Source organism: Equus caballus, chromosome 22 (genome assembly GCF_041296265.1).
Source record: "Equus caballus isolate H_3958 breed thoroughbred chromosome 22, TB-T2T, whole genome shotgun sequence".
NCBI classification, from domain to species: domain Eukaryota; kingdom Metazoa; phylum Chordata; class Mammalia; order Perissodactyla; family Equidae; genus Equus; species Equus caballus.
In genome coordinates, this window is record NC_091705.1 from 27,471,519 (window position 1) to 27,491,748 (window position 20,230).

A 20,230-nucleotide genomic window follows, 5' to 3' on the forward strand; every position below is an offset into this window, starting at 1 on the left:
CTACTTAAAATTAAATTATAAGAAGTCTGGGGAGTGGAGTACCAGCAGATTCAGAGACTGTTTCATTGACTTCTTTATAACTGCCCCCTTTCTCTTTATCTCTAGGCTGGCATGAGTTTCAAACCACAAGAAACATGTATTAGGAATTCTTAAATTACAGTGGCTAGATATGGGGCTCCCAAGGGACAAAGTAGAACAGGACAAGTCCCTGCCCTTGAAGTGGTCCAGGTGGATTTTATCACTCTTTTTAGCGGCTAGGACAAGAATACAAAATGTTCTCTTCTCTCCTCCCCTTCTCCCTCCCTACTTATAATCTTGCAAAATGCTGGAAATGTATTGAAATTCCTACTTAATTCTCCTCCCCCTCAGTTGGAAAGCAGCTAATGCTTGGGAGCTCAGGAACTTTCCATCAGGCCCAGACTAGAGAGATCTCAGACCAGGGCCAAGATTCAACCCACTTCCCTTGGGCCCCTGGCGCCTTGTGGAGGTTCTTGGACCTCTCAGATGCTGCTGTGACTGTGGTTTCCGGCTTCCTGAGTTCTCATACTCTGCTTGGTGCTGCAGATATCATACCCTAGTTTCTGCTCTGGAGACTGACATGGTCAAGCTTGGTGATACTCTGAGTACATGGGGTCTGTGGCTGTGACTCACACCTAAGGGGTTTGCTTTTCTGTTTTAATTTTCCCCTTGGCAGATTTATTGTAATTGCCTTGAGGTTGCGTAAGGACAGAGTATAAAGGTTCTCTGGGGAAAGGTTGAGCAAGATCAATTTTCTATTTGAATATCCTATCTCATGTGAGGTCTTTAGTTCTGCTTCTCTTTTTTTTTTTTTTTAAGATTTTATTTTTCCTTTTTCTCCTAAAGCCCCCTGGTACATAGTTGTGTATTTTTAGTTGTGGGTCCTTCTAGTTGTGGCATGTGGGATGCCACCTCAGCATGGCTTGATGAGCAGCGCCATGTCTGCGTCCAGGATCCAAAGCGGCAAAATCCTGGGCCGCCAAAGGGGAGCACGAGAACTTAACCACTCGGCCATGGGACCGGCCCCTGTGCTCCTCTTTAACTAGGGACGTTTTGAATTCTAGACAATGAATCCCTAATAAGAAAGCAATCAGAAAATCATTTATATAGAATTTTGCAGTTTACAATACATTTTCTCATGTTATTTAGCGTAAATGTGACAATTCCTTGAGTGAGGGTGGATAGCATCCCGTTTTACAGTTGAAGAAAAGTGGAGAGAGAGAAAGGATTCTTCCATGCAGGTATTGAATGCCTCTTGGGCTACTGTATACCTTGTATGTATGTAGGGTTTCATTGTGAAGCTGTCATCTTGTGGGCTGGGACCACAGTTCTGAAATGGTTGGATACTTAGCAGTAGAGATTCTACTCTCTGGAGTTGAGGGCGCTATACATTTATTCTTTCACTCCTTCACTCAATCACAACTATTAGTTGAATGCCTATCTTGTACAAGGAAAAGTTCTACCTAAGAAAGGATTGGGAGGTTGACATCAACTACTAGTGAGATGCTGGGAGGATCTTAAGGCAGAAGGGTAGATGCTGCTAAAGAGGCAGTTGTAAGACTTGGGCTATAGAGCAGAATTTTGCAAACTGGAGGTCTGTGGCTAGCAGCCAGTGAATGTCCAGTTCAAAAGTTGGCAAGCCAGGTTCCTGCAGGTTTTTAAATCAGGAAGAGCTTAACTCCTGGGGTATTTTATTCATATCTGTATCAAATTATTTTTGTCTGGCCAGTATCAGTCCTCCTCTCTCTTCCTATTTGGGAGAATATCCTTAGGGTCAGATTGTTCCTGTCTTCTTTCCCTGGCAGGCTAGACTAATCCACGTGACCTGAGATTGACCAATTAACAGCAGCTCCTGGCCAAGATTTTGCCTCTTGAGTGAGTGACTCAAAGACAAAGGGATGTTAGGATTGAATCCCAGCTGTGGCGTGTAGTGCTGCTGGCAGCAGCAGCTGCTGCTTCTTGGTGGAGCTGCTCTTGTGCCTGCTTGTTTTCCAAGCCTGACCTCCTGTCATGCTCTGGGCTCCCAATATCCTTGTAATATCTTCCTCTTTTGCTTGTACTTACAACAATTTCAGTGCTTATACTTGCAACAGACAAAAAGAATTTTAACCTACAAATTGTGACGATTCTGTACCAGGCTGTGACTTCCTTGAGAGCAGGGCCTAAATCTCATTCTGCTCTGTGTTTTTGGTGCCCAGCTCAACCCCGCATCTCAATACATACAGGTTGAATAGGTGAAGAAACATGTTATATTTACATGGGGCTATGGAGTCTGGGATTCTTGGCATTACTGTGGTTGTGGGGCAAAAAAAGTATCTATATGCTACAACAGCCACTAACATTTGAGCAATTTCATGTTAATAAACATAAATCCAGAGGATCCTGGGAAGGTCCTTTCTTCCTGTATTTGAGCACTTTGCTGAGTTCATGCACATGGTTCTAGTCCTCAAATTCCTGAAGTTTTTTTTTTTAAATATGGAATGCTTCACTAATTTGCATGTTATCCTTGGGCAGGGGCCACACTAATCTTTTCTGTATCATTGCAATTTTTGTATATGTGCCGCCAAAATGAGCACAGCTGAAGATTTTGTCCCTGCTTTCACAGAACCTCTTCCTAAGCACTGCTCTCTGCCCTGACTGTTTCAGCTGAGGAAACATTCTCTTCAGTCTCCAGCCCTGATTCGAAAAGCACCTCTCCCGTGAACTCATGTCATAAAGAAGAATCTACTAATTTTTTTCAATATCGCTTGCTGTCCTTTCATCCCTTCCATGGATACGCATTGGGCATCTACTATTTGTCAGATTTTCACAATTCATTGTATACAAGATAGTCCCTAACTCTAATTTGAGAAAAAGACAAATACAAACTAGAGAACAAACAAATGAAATAATTACAAAGTATGTTAAGTGCTCTGTTGAAAAAGAACTGTGATAAGGTAGAGAATAATTGCCATGAGGGAGGCGTGTGATGGAGGGGAGCACTTCTACATAATGTAGTCAAAGAGGATCTCACTGAGGAGATGACAAACTCAGATCCGCAGTTTGAAGAGTCAGCTTTGCAAAAAGCAACAGCCTATTCAATGGCTGAGTAGCTGGAAAGAGCCACAGAAACTAACAGAAAGTCGGTGTGGTCAGAGGATGAGAAAGGTGGAAGATGCAGATAGAGAAATTGATTGGTTGTTTTAAGCAGGACAGTGACATGATTAGATTTACATTTTAAGAAGTGTAGTCTTTTAAGAAGTGCTCTGTCTTTCCAGTGTAAAATAAAGTCATTATTGCCCTCATACATAACAAATGTTTAGCATTTCTCCTTGGGACTTTCCAGGTCCCATTGGGAAAACATCTCAGACCCTCCTGGGGTAGGCACAACTCCGACCTTGGTCTCCAGAGGCAAAATACAGCTCCTCTCCACACCTGCAATTGGAATCCTTTCCTAGGAGTTAAAGAGGCAAAGTGGAGGAGGGATTAGGGCAAAGATCCTGAGGAGGGAAGGAAACCGCCTTGTCTGAGGATTTAAAAGAGGCTGAGAATAGGGGCTGGCCCCGTGGCCGAGTGGTTAAGTTCGCGCGCTCCACTGCAGGTGGCCCAGTGTTTCGTTGGTTCGAATCCTGGGCGCGGACATGGCACTGCTCATCAGACCACGCTGAGGCAGCGTCCCACATGCCACAACTAGAAGAACCCACGACGAAGAATACACAACTATGTACCGGGGGGCTTTGGGGAGAAAAAGGAAAAAATAAAATCTTTAAAAAAAAAACAAAAGAGGCTGAGAATGTGGGGAAGTTGGATGTGTCAGAGCATGAGAAAGGCGGGTTATGTCCAGACTTTGAAGAGCCTGGTAGATATGCTACAGTGAAGATTTAGATCTTAATCCTAAGAACAGTGGGAAACAGACCTTGAGCGGGGGATAGCTGTGATTATATCTGCGTTTTGAAAAGCTCCCACTATGTGTGTGTGAAGAATGTATTGCAAGGGGAAAGGCTAATGGGGGTGGAGGGGACCACCATCACCTAGGAGAGAGGTGATGATGGCCTAGAGTGTTGGCAGTGGGATGGAGAGAAGTGGGAGGCTTCGAGATGCATTTAGGAGGCAAAATTACCAGGTCCAGTCCTGGGCTTCGTGTGATCACAGCGGTTAGCGGTGAGCGAGGACTTCGTGCTCCAGACCAGAGCGCCGGCCAGGTTCCCGCGCGTCAGGGCAGTGGGCGTGGCCCGCCTGAGCCGCCGCCACAGCGATCGGGCGGGGCGGGGCCGGGGGCGGGGCAGCTGGGGCGCTGCGTCACTCGGTGGTGGCGATGGTGCGTGTGTGTGTGGGGGGCGGGGGATACGCTGGGCGCGTCCCGGGGGTCACGTGGTGCGCAGCACGCAGAGTCCTTCTGTCGGTTGGTCCTGGAGCGGCGCAGCCGGAGCGGGGCTGTGAGGTGAGCTCGCGGCGAGGCGCGGCGAGGCGAAGCCGGCTGGCCGGGGCCGGGTCCGGCCGGGCCCGCGCCGTGCGCGCGCCGTGCGGGCGGGGACCGTGACGGACGCTGCCGCTGCTTCGGTCCCCTGCCTGGCCCCGCTCCCCGCTTGGCCTCGCTCGCCCAGCCGGGAGGGAGGCCCGGGGACCGCTGTTGAGAGCGTGGCGGGCGTGCTAGCGGCGCCCAATCCCCAGGGCTGCCTGCGGGAGTGACGGCGGCCGCGGCCAATCAGCGCCGCCCGAGGGGGCTGGGCCGCGGGGTGCGGGCCCCGGGCGCGGAGCGGGCCGTGTTGGGGGTGGGGGGTAAGCGCTAGGGCCGGAGCCTGAGCCGTGTGGCCCCCAAGAGCTCCACCACCAGGCCCTGTGTTGCCTTGTGCTTTGGGAACGCGTTTTCTTTTATTGACTCTTATCCTATTCTGGGGAGCACACCCCTTTCTCGAGCCCCCGACTATGGGAGTGTCCCTTTTCTCTGTAGTTTTGAAAATGTAAGTGGTGCACCCCCTTTCTTAAGCTCCAGCCCTGGGTTTTTATCTCACTTTCCAAAGGCCTCCAAACTGGGGATGTATCCCATTTCCCAAGCCCCCTCCCAAACTGGGAGGGTACTCCCTTTTTCGAGCTTCCAATCTAAGTAAGCACTCCTTTTCAAATTTGGGGGTTTGCCCCGTTAACAAGTCTCTCAAATCTGGGGTCCAATGACCAAAGTTTTGGCATACTTATATTCCCACAAATCCAAGGAAGACTCCTCTTTACCAGGCCCCAAATCTGGCCACATGCTTTCCAGAATTTCTTAAATTTAGGGGCCACTTCCTTTCCCCAACTATTCAAATCAGGGCATGCACCTCATTTCCAGAGTCTGCCGAAAATGAGATCCAGTTCCTGAAGTTTAGGGGTACGTATTTGCAGTTAGACAAATAAGGGAATTCCCTGCCTTTTTCAGTCACTCTATTCTTGAGTTTGCACCCTTTTTCCTGAGTTTTCCAAATCGAATTATCCTGTTTTCTGGGGGAGACTCATTTTCGTATCTGAAAGTGTATTTGTTTCCTCTGCCCCCAGAATGTACGAAATGCACGCCTTTGGTTACACAGTTCTTGGGGTGCAGCCACATTCCTGATGCTTCTTAAATCTGGGAGGGTACACCTTTTTTCTGAGTCTTCTCATTCCCAGGCAGTGCTTGTTGGTGGTTTTTAGCGTTTTTCCCATCCAAGACATTTTCTCTGCTCAGTTTCCTTCCCTGTTTGGAACCACGTTTTCCTTTAGATGCTGTCCCTGTCTGGTCAGCGCACCCATTTCCTCTTCCTTCCTCGGGTGAATGCGTATCTGTCTTCAACACGCCACTTTCTCTGCCTCTGTGGCCTTTTTTTTGAGCAGACTTCCTATAGTCGCACCTCCTGAATTCCCCTCCCCCAAGGGGAGGATTCCCCCTCCTCCTAAAAGGAGGCCTGTGTGTTGTCTTTCATGTTTACTTTATCTTTTATCATTCAGCTTTCTGCTAACAGGAGCTCTTCTCTCTAGGCTTGCCCTAACCCCGGGCATTTTTTGGGTTTCTCATTCCCCTTGGACACTGCTCTGCTTACCTAGTGGCTGTAGAGATTTTCCCCTTTCTTCCCCCTGAGCTGGAGGTGGCCTCAAGTCCAGGACTGCCCAACCTCCCCAGAGCTGGATTTAAATTGGAAAGGAATCCCCTCGCATTTCTTTGGTTATTCACAGGACTCTTGATCCTCCTGGTGGTTTCCTTCCTATGAGATTCTTCTTAGATGGATACTGTTTTCTCCTTTGCTTTATTTCCCTGTGTTGGGGGAAAAACCCTCAAGAGATTCTTCTAGTGTTGCTTCCAGCTCATAAGCTTCCTCCCTACATTGGCTTTCTTCCTTCCTTTTATCAAGAAAAGAGGTTATTTGGAGAAATCTCTTGGTCACTCTTTTTGTTCTTGTCCCTGAGGTGCGGGTCGGGTATGAGTACTTTTTTCTCGCCATCATCCTCTCACATATGGGCCAACCCTTGTTCTCAACCCCTATCTTAAAATCTGCAAATATCTCAGACCTCTTGTCTCTTAAGAGCCTCTCAGTAGGTTCTTTGTTTTGTGTTTCCCTTTGCCTTTCCTGGTCTTACTCGGGGCTTCTCAGCCTGAACCCCAACCAGATTAATTTCCCCACAGCTGGAATCCCAAGTGCTTATGGGATAATGACACCCCTGACCTTTCTCCCATTTGGGAAGTACTTGAGTGCGCAGCTGTATGAGGCCTCAGTCCGAGAGGGAGTTTGGCCTTGAGAAGCTACACTGGCAGGATAAGGCAGGAAAATACTGCATTTTCAGAACCATGTCCTTTTGAATCTCATTTGGAGATTGGATGTTTGCCAAGCACCTGCTTCTTAGGGATGCAGGGGATTTAATGATACTCCCAGGAACCTGTAGGAATTAATGGGGCTTGTGGAGAAGTGCTCTGAACTCAGTGTTAGAACTTGAATAAAATTATCCATTATTGTATTTTCAAACAGCTAAGCTGTTTTATATTTCATGTACATGAAAGCGCTGGAGCTAAGTTGTGTTATTTCAGGAAGTGAAATAGATCCCACATTTAGATCATATAGTCATTAGTAAGTACCAAGTTCATTAAAAAACATTAAAGGTCTGTCTGAGCAGTACCTAATAAAATATGGTATGCGGAAAGTGAAGAGGTACTTTGTCTCTTTCTTTGCTTGTTTGGTCCTTTATCTGTGTACTGCTATGTACAATGCACCCTTAAAAGTATTGTACACCAGTGCATCTCTTGAATGTACGTCTGAGTCAGCTGGGGAGGGAGGAGTGTGTCTTGCTAAAATGCTGATTCTGATCCAGTAGGTTTGGGAGGGCCTGAGTATCTGCATTCTAATTCCCAGGTGATGGTAATGCTACTGAATTACACTTTGAGTAGTGAAGTTCTATACCCGAAGCCGAAGATTCCTTTGTGAAAATAGGAAGGTGGTGGTTAGCCTTATGCTGGGGTGTTATTTTCCATTTTCTCTTTACCCAGACACATCCCTTAAAGTTTGTATAAGGTCATGGTCCCCTTCTGAGGACTATTATTTATGCTCAATTACAGTTATTCTAGCATTTATCTTTTAAAACCATGGCTAAAACTTGTCTAAGAGTTTGATTTCTATGTATTTTGTCAAATTTAAGTGCTTAAATATGAATGTAATTCTTTTTTTTATTTATTTTTATTTTGTCATTTTTTGTTTTTTTAAAAAAGATTTTATTTTTCTTTTTTCTCCCCAAAGCCCCCCAGTACATAGCTGTATATTTTTAGTTGTGGGTCCTTCTTGTTGTGGCATGTGGGATGCCACCTCAGCATGGCCTGATGAGTGGTGCCTTGTCTGTGCCCAGGATCCTGACTGGCGAAACCCTGGGCTGCCGAAGTGGAGTGCACAAACTTAACCACTTGGCCACAGGGCCGGCCCTGAATGTAATTCTTGACATAGAATCATTCTAGTAAACACCATATAGCCAATATAGTAATCAGCCAATTTGTCCCTCTGGTTCCTCACCTGTCATCCTGCCATGAGTATGGAGTCTCAGATACCCAAAGTCAGCAAGGTCACAGGTGTTGGAATTTTCAAGGAGTCCTTCTTGGTTTTTTAGGTTCTGGAAGTGGACCTGGGAAAGGCAGGTGCCTGGGTCTTGAATGGAAACTGCAGGCTTATCTCTGTATGGAAGCTTCACAAAGGCAAATGCTGGTAGGAAGATAACATTCTTTGATGGGGATCATGGCTTATGATGCTCTCTCTCCTTTTGTACTGACATCTCTAATCTATTTCTGAGTCTTAGTGGGTTTTTCTTTTCTAAATGTCTTAGGTCATCTGTGCCTGTTTCCCTGGCTGTCACCTGTCATGGCCTTTTTCCAGCCTGATCCTATTCTGGGTCCTAATCAGGACAAACCTGACTGACTAGAATATTTTGTGTCCCAGTCCCCCCCCCCGCCATGAATGTCAGATCCTCTTCGGTAACGGATTTGATCTGGATTTGGCTCTAGTCCCAGCCCTTCCACTCACTGTGAGACAGACCTCAGGCAAGTCACTTAATGCCACTGGGCCTCATACTCCCCATTTGTCAAATGAGGGGCTTATTATCTCCAAGGTCTCCTCTGCTCTGAGTCTTTGTCACTGCCTTGCTCAGAAACCCAGTGTCTGTGGGAGCTTGTTGTAGCAGATCTGATTTCTTTCATGTGCTCTCTTGGGCAGGCTGCCAGTCATTTCCCTGTCCGAGTCACTTCTGCCACTGCCTCTTTTCTAGCCGAGGCAGCCAGTTTGTCCTCACACCCAACTTCAGCATTCTTCTCCCTCCATGTCGTCTGCCAGTTCTATGCTTTATTTCATTCAAAACTGCCTAAACATCTCAAAAAAGTCTTCCTTGAATTCTCCATTCAATGTCAGCTACTTCCCTGAATCGCTAAGAGGGAGTCTGTAGTTTACATACGCCTATGTTTATTTGTAAGTTCTCTTATCTGGTGTATATCTAAAAAGTGTTTTCCCCTCCCCCCAACCCTGCTTTCTTTTTTTTTTTTTTTTTGAAGAAGATTAGTCCTGAGTTAACATCCGCCACCAGTCCTCTTTTTGCTGAGGAATAGTGGCCCTGAACTAACATCTGTGCTCATCTTCCTCTACTTTATATATGGGACGCCTGCCACAGCATGACTTGATAAGCACTGCATAGGTCTGTGCCTGGGATCCAAACTGGCGAACCCTGGGCCACCAAAGAAGAGCACATGAACTTGACCGCTGCACCACCAGGCAGGCCCCCCAGCTTTCTTTTTTGCTTTGAATTAGTAGCGTTAGGTAAAATGAAATTTAAAAGTTAAGCAGGTAGTTTGCCTTTGGCTGGAGTTTGGGGAAGGTGAGATGTAATGCTTTTAGCCCTCGTTTCCCAAGGTCTCCCATGTCTTTGGGGAATCAGCTACCTGGTGCTTCCTGGATTTTAAAGGTGCTGAAAGTCCCTATCTGAAACTTGAAAAGGTATCCTAAGTCAAACGCCATTAAAGATTACTTCCAAGTGCTCTTCTTCTTAGGAACACACTCATTCACAAAACCCCAGACAAGAAATTGCTAAGGACAATGATAAATCTAGATTTCAAATAACTTCATTAATGAGTAAAGCTAACAGTTCTTTGAGAACACCTGATTATTCTCAAAAACAGTTACTGAAGTTGTGTGGAAATCAGGGCTCAAAGATGTGTGTAACCTCCTAACCTCTCTTCTTCATCTTTCTGGGAAGTAATGGGGGGACGTTTACATTTTTCTTTTTCTTTCTTTTTCTTTTTTGAGGAAGATTAGCCCTGAGCTAACTACTGCCAATCCTCCTCTTTTTGCTGAGGAAGACTGGCCCTGAGCTAACATCCATGCCCATCTTCCTGTACTTTATATGTGGGACACCTGCCACAGCATGGCATGCCAAGCGGTGCCATGTCCGCACCCAGGATCCGAACCGGTGAACCTGGGGCCGTCGAGAAGCGGAACGTGTGCAGTTAACCACTGCGCCACCGTGCCGGCCCCTTTTTTTTTTTTTTAAAGATATTTTTCCTTTTCCCCAAAGCCCCCTGATACATAGTTGTATATGTTTTTAGTTGTTGGTCCTTCTGGCTGTGGCATGTGGGATGCCGCCTCAGCCTGGCTTGATGAGCGGTGCTAGGTTCGCGCCCAGGATCCGAACCTGTGAAACCCTGGGCCACCGAAGCAGAGGTGTGAACTTGACCACAGGGCTGGCCCCTGCGTTTTTCTTGATAAGCATTCTTTAAACCAAAATGTGTGTTTAGTTAGAGCCTCTGTGGTTAGATTGTAAGTTTGGAGAAAGGGAGGGTCTCTATGTTATTCCTCTTTCTCAGCAACTGTCGCTTACAGGTTGTTGACTGACTAATCTTGTGGTAACCTATTGAAAATTGAAACCTCGGTTTGTAATGATGCTGTGACAGCTTTGCTAGATCTTGGGCTAGGCATCCAGCTCTCCTTTGCTTTCTTTGGCCAAATAATGGAAGTAATGAGCTTGCAGAAATCCCATAAAATTTTAGAAGCCTGGTATGACTCACCAAGCAGATGTAGAGCAGTTGTATGAAGGGGGGAGGTGTCTGAATCACTGGACTTTGGGGAAGGAGGGAGAGGAGGGTCCTGGGAAAGGATTTAAAACCATGGTTTTATTCAATGAGAGATTATCTCATGTCAGGAACATGATCCTAGGATTTTACAGGCTGGCTCCCGGCATCTTAGATGAGTATTTGGGCTCTCTTTGTCCTGGTAGAGACCTGATTTTCAAGAGTTCTGTTTCCGACATGGAAAGGATCCATGGCTAGGTAGATTGACCTGCCTTCCTTGCTTCTACAGGTGCACAGGTGTTGGGATTTCTAGGTTGTGGAAACCTGGTTTGGAAACGTGGGCATTTTACAGTAATAATAAGTTAGGTAGCATTTTTTGGAGCACTGTACTGGATCTTATTGAATGTTTACAATTTACCTGTTAGCCTCATCTGATAGATGAGGAGGCTGAGATTAAGTAACTTGTGCGAGATCATTTGGCTGATGGAGTCTAGGTTTCTTTGCCTGCAATCCCAGTGCTCTTACATCCTCCTCTGTACAGCTGCCTTACTTTTCCCCCGAGAGGTCATCTTGCCACTTCACCCCAGGTTCTGTTCCTGACCGTGCAAACATCCCTTAAGTGTAGAAGCCCAACTCTTTCAGCTCAGGCTGCCTTCTCCCTTTCTTGAGGCTCCTGAGCATGGCTGGTTTGGGCTGCTTGACTGACCCTTGGTCCCATGGAGTGATGAATGCTGTCCAGTGTGCTTTGATGAATAAGAAATTGGTCATGTTGTTACCTGTATGAGAATTATGTACCTATAATTCAGAAATGCTAGATAGTTAAAGAGGCTGCATGTCATCCAGGCTTCATGACACGTGGTGATAAGGACCAGGATTTGGAGGCAGAATGCCCATGTTTGAGTTCCAGCATCTGCCACTCTCTTGGGACTATACGTAACTTGGGCATGTGGCTTAAACCTCTTGGGCCGCTAACTGTGGCATGGACACTGGAGGCAGACTTCCAGCATGGCAAGTTACTTAACCTATCTGGACCTCTGTTTCCTCACTCCAGTATCATCGTAACTACTTCACATTGATCATTGAAAGTATTGGTAATTGTTAGCTTTCCCTCCATTTCCTAATCTGTAAAATGAGAATAAGAAAACCTAATTTGTAAGGTTATCAAAACTTGGTGAATTGTGAAGAGTTGAGTGTGTTACCATTATTTTGTTTTATTCCTCTCACAAAATGTTTGTAAAATCACCTCATGGACCGTATTTGTTAGTTTGTATTTCATGTTTAACTGCATGAGTAGTGTCTGTAAGAGAAAAAGACACTTAAATTTCTTTTCTCATCTTCAAACATAACAGTTTAACAGTAACCCCTTAATATTATTAGTGTTCAGATACCCAGAGGCCTTTTTTTTTTTGAGGAAGATTAGCCCTGAGCTAACTACTGCCCATCCTCCTCTTTTTGCTGAGGAAGACGGGCCCTGAGCTAACATCCATGCCCATCTTCCTGTACTTTATATGTGGGACGGCTGCCACAGCATGGCTTGCCAAGCGGTGCCATGTCCGCACCCAGGATCCGAACTGGCGAACCCTGGGCCTCCGAAGCGGAATGTGCTCACTTAACTGTTCTGTCACCGGGCCAGCCCCTCAAAGGCCTTATTTTTAAAAGCAGTGTAAGTATAGTAGTGGGTTTTGGAGGAGATCTTGCTTCTCAAATCCCAGCTCTTCCCCCTACCTGGGTGACCATAGCAAGTTACTTGTTCTAAGCCTCCTTTCCCTCCTCTGTAACATGGGATAATATCGCCTACTTCTCTGCATTGTTGGGAATGAGATATTTGTCAAGGATTTAGGCTATGGTGAAGACTCAGTAAATGTTAGCCACGGCTAGTATTAATAATCAAAGCCAGGAATAAAAGTTAATATTTAAAGAATAAGGGTTATAATTCAGAAAAATGTCTTTGGAGGCCCCATGGAGTAATGACTCCACCTCCAAATTGCTTTCCTTTATGATATAGTGATACCTCAATTAAGGACTCCTGTAAGAGCAGCTTAGTCAGGTATGTTTAAAAAAAGATTCCCTCCCCTAAAAAGATCCCACACAACCCTACTCCAGAGCTACCAACACTTACAGACTGGAGCCTCTCTGTGACTGAAAAATGAATAGTTTTTCTTAGGTTCCAGGGCCGAAATCACATCTGTCTTCAGGTGCCTCATTCCCTGTGCTTTGCCTTCCTCCCCCTGTCCCCACGGAGTAATAACAGTTCCTACATTTATCTGTGGATAGCTTTTTCTTTTTTTAAAGACAGGCACCTGAGCTAACAACTGTTGCCAGTCTTTTTTTTTCTTCTGCTTTTTCTCCCCAAATCCCCCTAGTACATAGCTGTATATTTTTAGTTGTGGGTCCTTCTAGTTGTGGCATGTGGGATGCCACCTCAGCATGGCCTGATGAGCGGTGCCATGTCTGCGCCCAGGATTTGAACTGGCGAAACCCTGGGCCACTGAAGCAGAGCGCGTGAACTTAACCACTCGGCCATGGGGCCGGCCCCTGCATAGCACTTTTCAACGAGCCTCCACATGATTGTCTCCTTGAATCCCTACATCCCTTGAGAGGGGTGATATTGGTCTCTTTCCTGTTTTTATTCCCGTTTTGCCTATGAGGAAGCTGAGGTTATCTCATTTAACAAGCATCTGACAGCCATGTAAGGGCACTGCTTGTTAGATGATGGGGTGCCTGTGAACAGTTCATTGCCTTTGGAGAGATCGGCTCAGAAATAGGCAATTTCATTTTAGAGTGCTGAGTGGTGTGGTCCAAAGGGCAGGCGAGGCTGCCATGGGAGCATATTGGAGTGGGCTGCTGGCCTAGAGAGTCCTTCGGGGATGTCCTGATGGCTGAGCCCAGTCTGAAGGGCAAGGCAGAGGAAGCAGCTTCTTTGAGCAAAGGTATGGAGGTTGGAACTGTAAGGAGTCTGGGTGTGTTGGCTGCAATAGCAGTAATAGCCTTGAGAGCTTACTGTATGCCAGGCTCTGTGCTACATAATTTTTATCTTCACAACACCTGTATGAAGGTTTGAAGTCAGTACTGGTACTATCCCCATTTAACAGATGTGCAGCCTGAGACTCAAGAGGAAATGACTTGTGCAAGGTTTTCTGGAAAATGGTGGGGCTGGGGTCCAAACCCAGGCAGTCTCATTCCAGAGTTCTGGCTCGCAACCGTTGTGTGCCACTGCCCTTCTACTAAGCTTGCCTGCTTCCTTGCTTTTAAGCTTCCATCTTTAGAGATTCCCAGTTTGGTTTGGTCATAATGGCTAACCCACCAAAGGCCTTGATGCTGCACTAAGTAGCTTGAACTCTGTTCTGTAGGGGAACTACTGAACTGTTTCTTTTTCGTTTTTCAGTTGCGATATAATTGACATATAATGTGAACTGTTTTAAACAGAGGAGTCTTATGATAATATTTGTGTTTTAGAAATATTACTGTAGTAGCATTGAGGAAGATTGGCAACAGTGTAGTAGTTGACCAGAGTCAAACTACCTGGGTTCATTACCTTGTCCCAATACTTGCTGGCTTTGTTATTTGGGCAGCTTACTTACCGAACCTTAGTTTTCTTATCTATAAAGTGGGAATATGGGGCCAGCCCGAGGCCGAATGGTTAAATTCGTGAGCTCTGCTTCAGCAGCCCAGGGTTTTGCCAGTTCGAATCCTGGGCGCGGACTTGGCACTGCTCATCAAGCCATGCTGAGGTGGCATCCCTCATGCCACAACTAGAAGGACCCACAACTAAAAAATACACAACTATGTACCGGTGGCCTTTGGGGAGAAAAAGGAAAAACAAAATCTTTAAAATGGGAGTAATAATAATCCTTATTACAAATCTATACGGTAGACACTAAATGAGATGATGTATACATAAAGCACTTAGAATAGTGTCTGTCATAAAATAGGCACTCAGAAGATGTCAGTTTATAAGACAATATTGATTTGGATCTGGGAAGGGTGTGGCTGGAGGTTTTGAGGTCTGTTGAGAGCTGTCGCAGTGATCAGATTAGAACTGATGGGGGCCTGAATTGGGCAACCACTCGGCAATGGGAGAGACCTGGAAGTAGGTGTTACAAAATGGTGACTGAGAGTGGAAGGTAAGAGTGGTGCCCATGTTTCTAGCTTGGCACATTGGCCAGTCTTGGGGCCTTAAACTGTGATGGGGAGAAAAAAGGAGAAGGAACTTGTAAGGGTAAGATGATTAGCTCAGTGAGGTTGAGTAATGTGCTAAAGGTCATTCAGCAAATGTATTCTGGAGCCAAGCCTGGGCACAAGGCCCTTTCCATTGCTTCTGGAGAGATCCACTGATTTAACCCACTCATTCTCAGTAATTTGGAATGAGTGAACTCAACTTTGTTTCTGTCTGTCTGAATTTTAATTGTGGAAGGAAAAGCTTGGCTCTTGGAGAAAGCATTTCAAGTATCCGGGAAGAGGGTAAGGGAGTTTTTTTGTCCTATTTCTTTCCTCCCTTCTTTTTTCCCTCACTCCCCACCCTTCCTTCCCTCCTTCCTTATCCCCTCAAGTAAAAGAGGCTAATTCAGTCCTTTTTAGCATGACCTGAGAAAGGGCCTGAAGGAATGGAAATGGTCTTTCCTTTAGACCCAGTCTTCCTTCTGTGTCCTTGAGGAAACTTGAGGATGGTGATGGAGGGGCTCTTGCCCCTACTTGAACCAATTTATCGCTTCCCTAGGACTAAAGATGTGCTCTTTATATTCTTTAGTATATTGGATACTATTTGATGTCCTTTTTGCTAGTGCTACTACTATTACACAACCATTTTATCACCGATGCTGAATATTTAGTGATTACTGTGCTAAGTACTTGACATTCATTAACTCATTTATTCCTCGCAACAATGCCAGGAGGTAGGGCTTATTAATCCCATTTTATAGATGGGCAAACACAGGGAGGCTCAGTGATTTTTTTTTGATTTTCACTCCACCAAAAATGAGTGGAGCCAGGATTGACTAGAATCTAAGTCTAAAACCTATCTGTGCTCTCATCCCTAAGTACTCCTTGGCCTTCCTCCAACACAGAACTTTGGCGGAGTCCCCTTGGAAGCTTGCTCCTGTGAGACCTAGGTGTCACTGGACCTGCTGATGTTGTTTATGCTTTTCTGGGAAAGCAGCGTGAGCTACAGGGAGAGAGTCTCCACTTCCTAGACTCAGAGCAATGGGGGATGGGGAGCTCATTCCCGCCTGAGGCACCCTCCTCTAGGGCTTTCCTTCTGCCTAGAATTCTCTTCCCCTAGATCTTCACGTGGTTTTCTTCTTGTCATTTAGATCTCTGCTCAGACCTCAGCTCCTCAGAGTCCTTTCTAACAGCCTTTATCTAAAGTGGTCCTCTCATGTCACCGGTTCACATTACTTTGTTGAGTTTTTCCACACAGTACTTATCCTGCCAGAAATTATCTTCTTTGTGTATGTGTTTATCTTGTTTATTGCCCACTTTCCCCCACTAGAGAACATGGTTGGGGGTGTCTTGTCCTCCCAGTATCTATCTCCAGCACCTGGCACGTCGCAGGCACTCAAATACTTATTGAATGAAGGAGGCATAAGATTAAGCTGGTCTTTCACTTGAAGTGACCCTCAATTAAAAGGGGGTTGCACTGAGTTGAAAAGGCACCATCAGCCTTTAATGGAGGTTGAATGCAAGCCTGGTGGTAAGCACTATTCGGTTATCCCAAAGCCTGTTCTGTAGTCTCTGGTGATTGACATTCTTTCCTTGAGTGTCCAGAGTTTATTTTCTCCTAACCCTGTCTCAGCGCCGACTTGTTGAAAGGTCTTGTTCCATACCCATCTATCACTTTAATTCTTTATTACTTTAAGCTTCAGTCCCTTCTCCTGGAGCACAGTAGGTTTGCTGAGGGCCGGACCTTCAGTTACTATGACTACAGTACTCTTTGACCTCTCCCAAAATAAAACCCAGGGTCCTTGTCAGTACAACATTAACTGTAAATGTATTATGAATTCAGAAAATTCTGCTGCCATTTTTTGAGTACCTACTTTGTGCTAGACAAACAGGGGCTTTGCAAATCTTTTCTCACCTAATCCTTATGGCAACCAAGATAGGGGCCATTAATCCTCATTTGATGAGTTAAAGAGACTCAAAAGATGCAGCTCTTAAACAAACATGTGATAGTGGTTAAGACTCTGGAGCCGCAGGGCCTAGATTCAAATCCTGCCTTAGCCCCTTACTGTATAGGTGTCCTAGGCTGTCCCTAAGTTTCCTCCTGTTTTCTCATCTTTATGAGTATTAATAAATCACGTACCTCTGTGGTTGTTGTAAGGATTACGTGACTTCATATGTGTAGAGTTAGCTGCTATTATTATCATTATAAGTGTTTTTTATGTAAGTCTTGTTAGTCTGCCTAAGAGTGTTTTTTATCTACTCTCCTTTTGTAAGGTTAGTTCACATCCTTGTCATTTTAGTAGCTTAGTAGCATTCTTTAATTTATTAGGCATCTGTTGAATGTCAATCATTCTTTTCTCTAATGGAGCTTTCCCTAATGGACTACACTATAGTCCTACTATGTTAGCTTTTAAGTACTCTCTTCCTCTTTTTATTTTTAAAGATTTTATTTTTCCTTTTTCTCCCCAAAGCCCCCCAGTACATAGTTGTGTATTTTTAGTTGTGGGTCCTTCTAGTTGTGGCATGTGGGATGCCACCTTAGCATGGCTTGATGAGCGGTGCCATGTCCGCGTCCAGGATCCTGACTGGCGAAACCCAGGGCCGCCAAAGTGGAGCGTGGGAACTTAACCACTTGGCCACGGGGCTGGCCCTTACTCTCTTATTCTTAAACATGTGAACTATATCTAGTTTCCCCAGAATCGTATGTAAAGAGCTATTGTTTTTTTCTTGTTTTCACAAACAATTTATTTTTATTTTATTTATTTATTTTTTTTGAGGAAGATTAGCCCTGAGCTAACATCTGCCCCCAATCCTCCTCTTTTTGCTGAAGAAGACTGGCCCTGAGCTAACATCCGTGCCCTCCTTCCTCCACTTTTTATGTGGGACGCCTGCTACAGCATGGCTTGCCAAGTGGTGCATAGATCTGCACCTGGGATCTGAACCGGTGAACCCCAGGCCACCGAAGCAGAACGTGCGAACTTAACCGCTTTGTCACTGGGCCGGCCTCCAAACAATTTATTTTTATCCTGGGCTGTATTCTTCAGATTGAAATTACTGAGTCCAAGTGTATAAGCATTTTTGGGTTTTTTTTCTGCTTTTTCTCCCTAAATCCCCCTGGCACATAGTTATATATTTTTGTTGTGGGTCCTTCTAGTTGTGGCATATGGGACACTGCCTCAGCATGGCCTGACAAGCGGTGCTATGTCCGCGCCCAGGATCCGAACCAGTGAAACCCCGGGCCGCTGAAGCGGAGCGCGAGAACTTAATCACTTGGCCATGGGGCTGGCCCCTAAAAGCAGTTCTATAGCTTGTTCCTTGCTTCCAGATTGAGGTATAAAAAGATGGTCATGGTTAGGGCCTCAGGGAGTGGTTCAAGTGTTCCAGTTTCCCCCCAGCTGGGCCAGTCTTAGGTTTTGTCCTTTCTGAAAAATTAAATATTTCTGCTTGTTATATAATGGTGTGATGATTTTGACACGACATCTGTAAAGGATCCAATTGCTTAATCTTCCTGTATTCAAATTATGTTTATATCTAAAGGCATGAATATAAACATAGCAACGACTTTGGTAGGGAAAGAGGAAGGGCCTTTGAGAAGTGGTTTGTCTGCCTCTGGGATAATAAGAGGGATGTTTCCTGCCTTTGGGGACCTTGAAAGCTGCTGGCCCCTCTGCACCTCAGTTTCCTCTCTGTACCATGGGAACATCACATTTAGTCCTAACTGCATTTCTTGGTAGTTGTGAAGATCCAGTAAAATAGTATAAGAATGAAAGGACTTTCGTATATTTAAATAACATTTTAAAGAACTATGAAGAAATATAAAGAAGTAATCCAAAATTACAATCTTACCAACTAAATAATCCCTGCTGAAATTTTTTTTTAAAAAGTACATTCTTAAAGTTAGAAAATTCTAACAAGATGAAGATGAAAAGTTAAATTTTCTTGCTCTATTCCTCTCATTAAAGGAATCACTTAAAACAGTTTTCTTAGTTCTTTCCAAGAAATAATTTTATGAGTATGCTATAGTAGATCTGTTTATATTTGTCTCTCTGTTTATATTGAAAGGATAATACCATACATACACATGCCTCTATACCGTGACTTTATTTATTTATTTATTAATTATTTTATTAAGATCACATTGGTTACACCATGCCTTTTTTACTTGACAACGTATCTTGCAGATGGCTCCATATCAGCATCTACAGATTGCCATTATTCCTTTTAATAGCTATACAACATTCTAGTGTATAGGTGAACCATAGTTCGTTTAATTAGGCCTCTTTTAACAGACGTTTTAGCTGCAGAAATTGCAAAGCTGTATTGATCATCCTTACAAGTGATTTGGCAGACTTTCGGGGAAACAGGTAATTTGACAGACTTTGGAGGATATCTGTAGGATAAGTTACTGGTAGTGGGACTGCTGGGTTGCAAGCATGTGCATTTTTGTAAATAGTGCCAAGTTGTCTCTAGAAAAGCTTTTCCAGTTTATGCTTCTACCAGCTGTATAGGCATGCTCTTTTCTCCTCATCCCTGCAAATGCTGGGTATCCTACCTTTAAACTTTTTGCCTATCTCAAAAATGAAAGAGTGTTACTTTGATTTGCATTTCCTTTAATTTAGGGTGAGGTCATGTGGATATAATATCACATGCTTCTTAGACCCTTGAATTACCACCCCCCGGTAATCTGCCAGTTCTTACGCTTTGCCCATTTTTAAGTGACTTGGTATGACTTTTTGTTCTCGGTTTGCATGCACTCTTTGTTAATAAAGGAAGTGAGCTCTTTGTCGTATGTGTTGCAGTTATTTTCTCCCAGTTTGTGAAAGTGCCCTTTAAACTGCATTACACAGTGTACATTTCAAGCTTTCATTATCATTGATATGGGGGCATTGACTACAAGTACTGTGTTTAAGGAAATAAACTAGGCCGTCTGTCTCCTGTGTAGCAGTGAGCTCCCATTGTAGGGAAATTTGAATGTAAAGGAGTAATTTGAAGTCCTGCCAAGGTGTTTAAAATGGAATCCTATGTAAATACAGATTGCGTCAGATTTTGTTCTCTTAATTTTCTTTGGTGTCCTTATTGAACATATTCCCTTTTCCTCTTATTCTGGAAGCTGGAGATTTGTGGAAGAAAAAGCTAAGGCCCTGAAGAATGGATAAGTTAAAAGCTGCAGAATCTCGCATCTTGAGAAAAATTTGTGTTTAAAACTAAATGTGAGAAGTAAAAATGTACTTCTTATGTAATCTTTTTTTTTTTGATTCCTTCTTCTGGCTTGAACTTTTTTTTTTCTTTGCTGAGAAAGATTCACCCTGAGTGAATATCTCTGCCAGTCCTCTTCTATTTTGTATGTGGGTCGCTGCCACAGCTTGGCTGCCGCCGAGTGGTGTAGGTCCACTCCTAGGAACTGAACCTGGGCCACTGAAGCGGAGTGTGCCGAATTTAACCACTAGGCCACAGGGCCAGCCCCTGTCTTGAAATTTTTTTAATTTTTAAATTTTCTATTCTTCTCCCCAAAGCTCCCCAGTATATAGTTGTATATTGTAG

The 20,230-nt window shown here is 44.6% G+C and overlaps 1 protein-coding gene and 1 non-coding gene across 4 annotated transcripts in view; one reads left to right on the plus strand and one right to left on the minus strand.

Annotated features, from left to right (window-relative positions):
* Positions 1-2,487: 2,487 nt before the first annotated feature.
* On the minus strand, positions 2,488-2,594 carry LOC111770092 (U6 spliceosomal RNA). Its single transcript, XR_002803036.1, has one exon. It is a non-coding gene; the product is annotated as a U6 spliceosomal RNA (small nuclear RNA).
* A 1,655-nt stretch (positions 2,595-4,249) lies between these two features.
* Positions 4,250-20,230, plus strand: part of PHF20 (PHD finger protein 20) — a 143,767-nt gene continuing 127,786 nt past the window's right edge. For 2 of the 3 annotated variants that reach the window (XM_023626473.2, XM_070247600.1), the window contains exon 1: positions 4,250-4,438. The gene's annotated coding sequence lies outside the window, so the exon portion shown is untranslated. Of the gene's footprint in view, positions 4,439-8,091; positions 8,187-20,230 lie in introns of all 3 variants that reach the window. The other variant, XM_023626474.2, reaches the window with a different exon arrangement.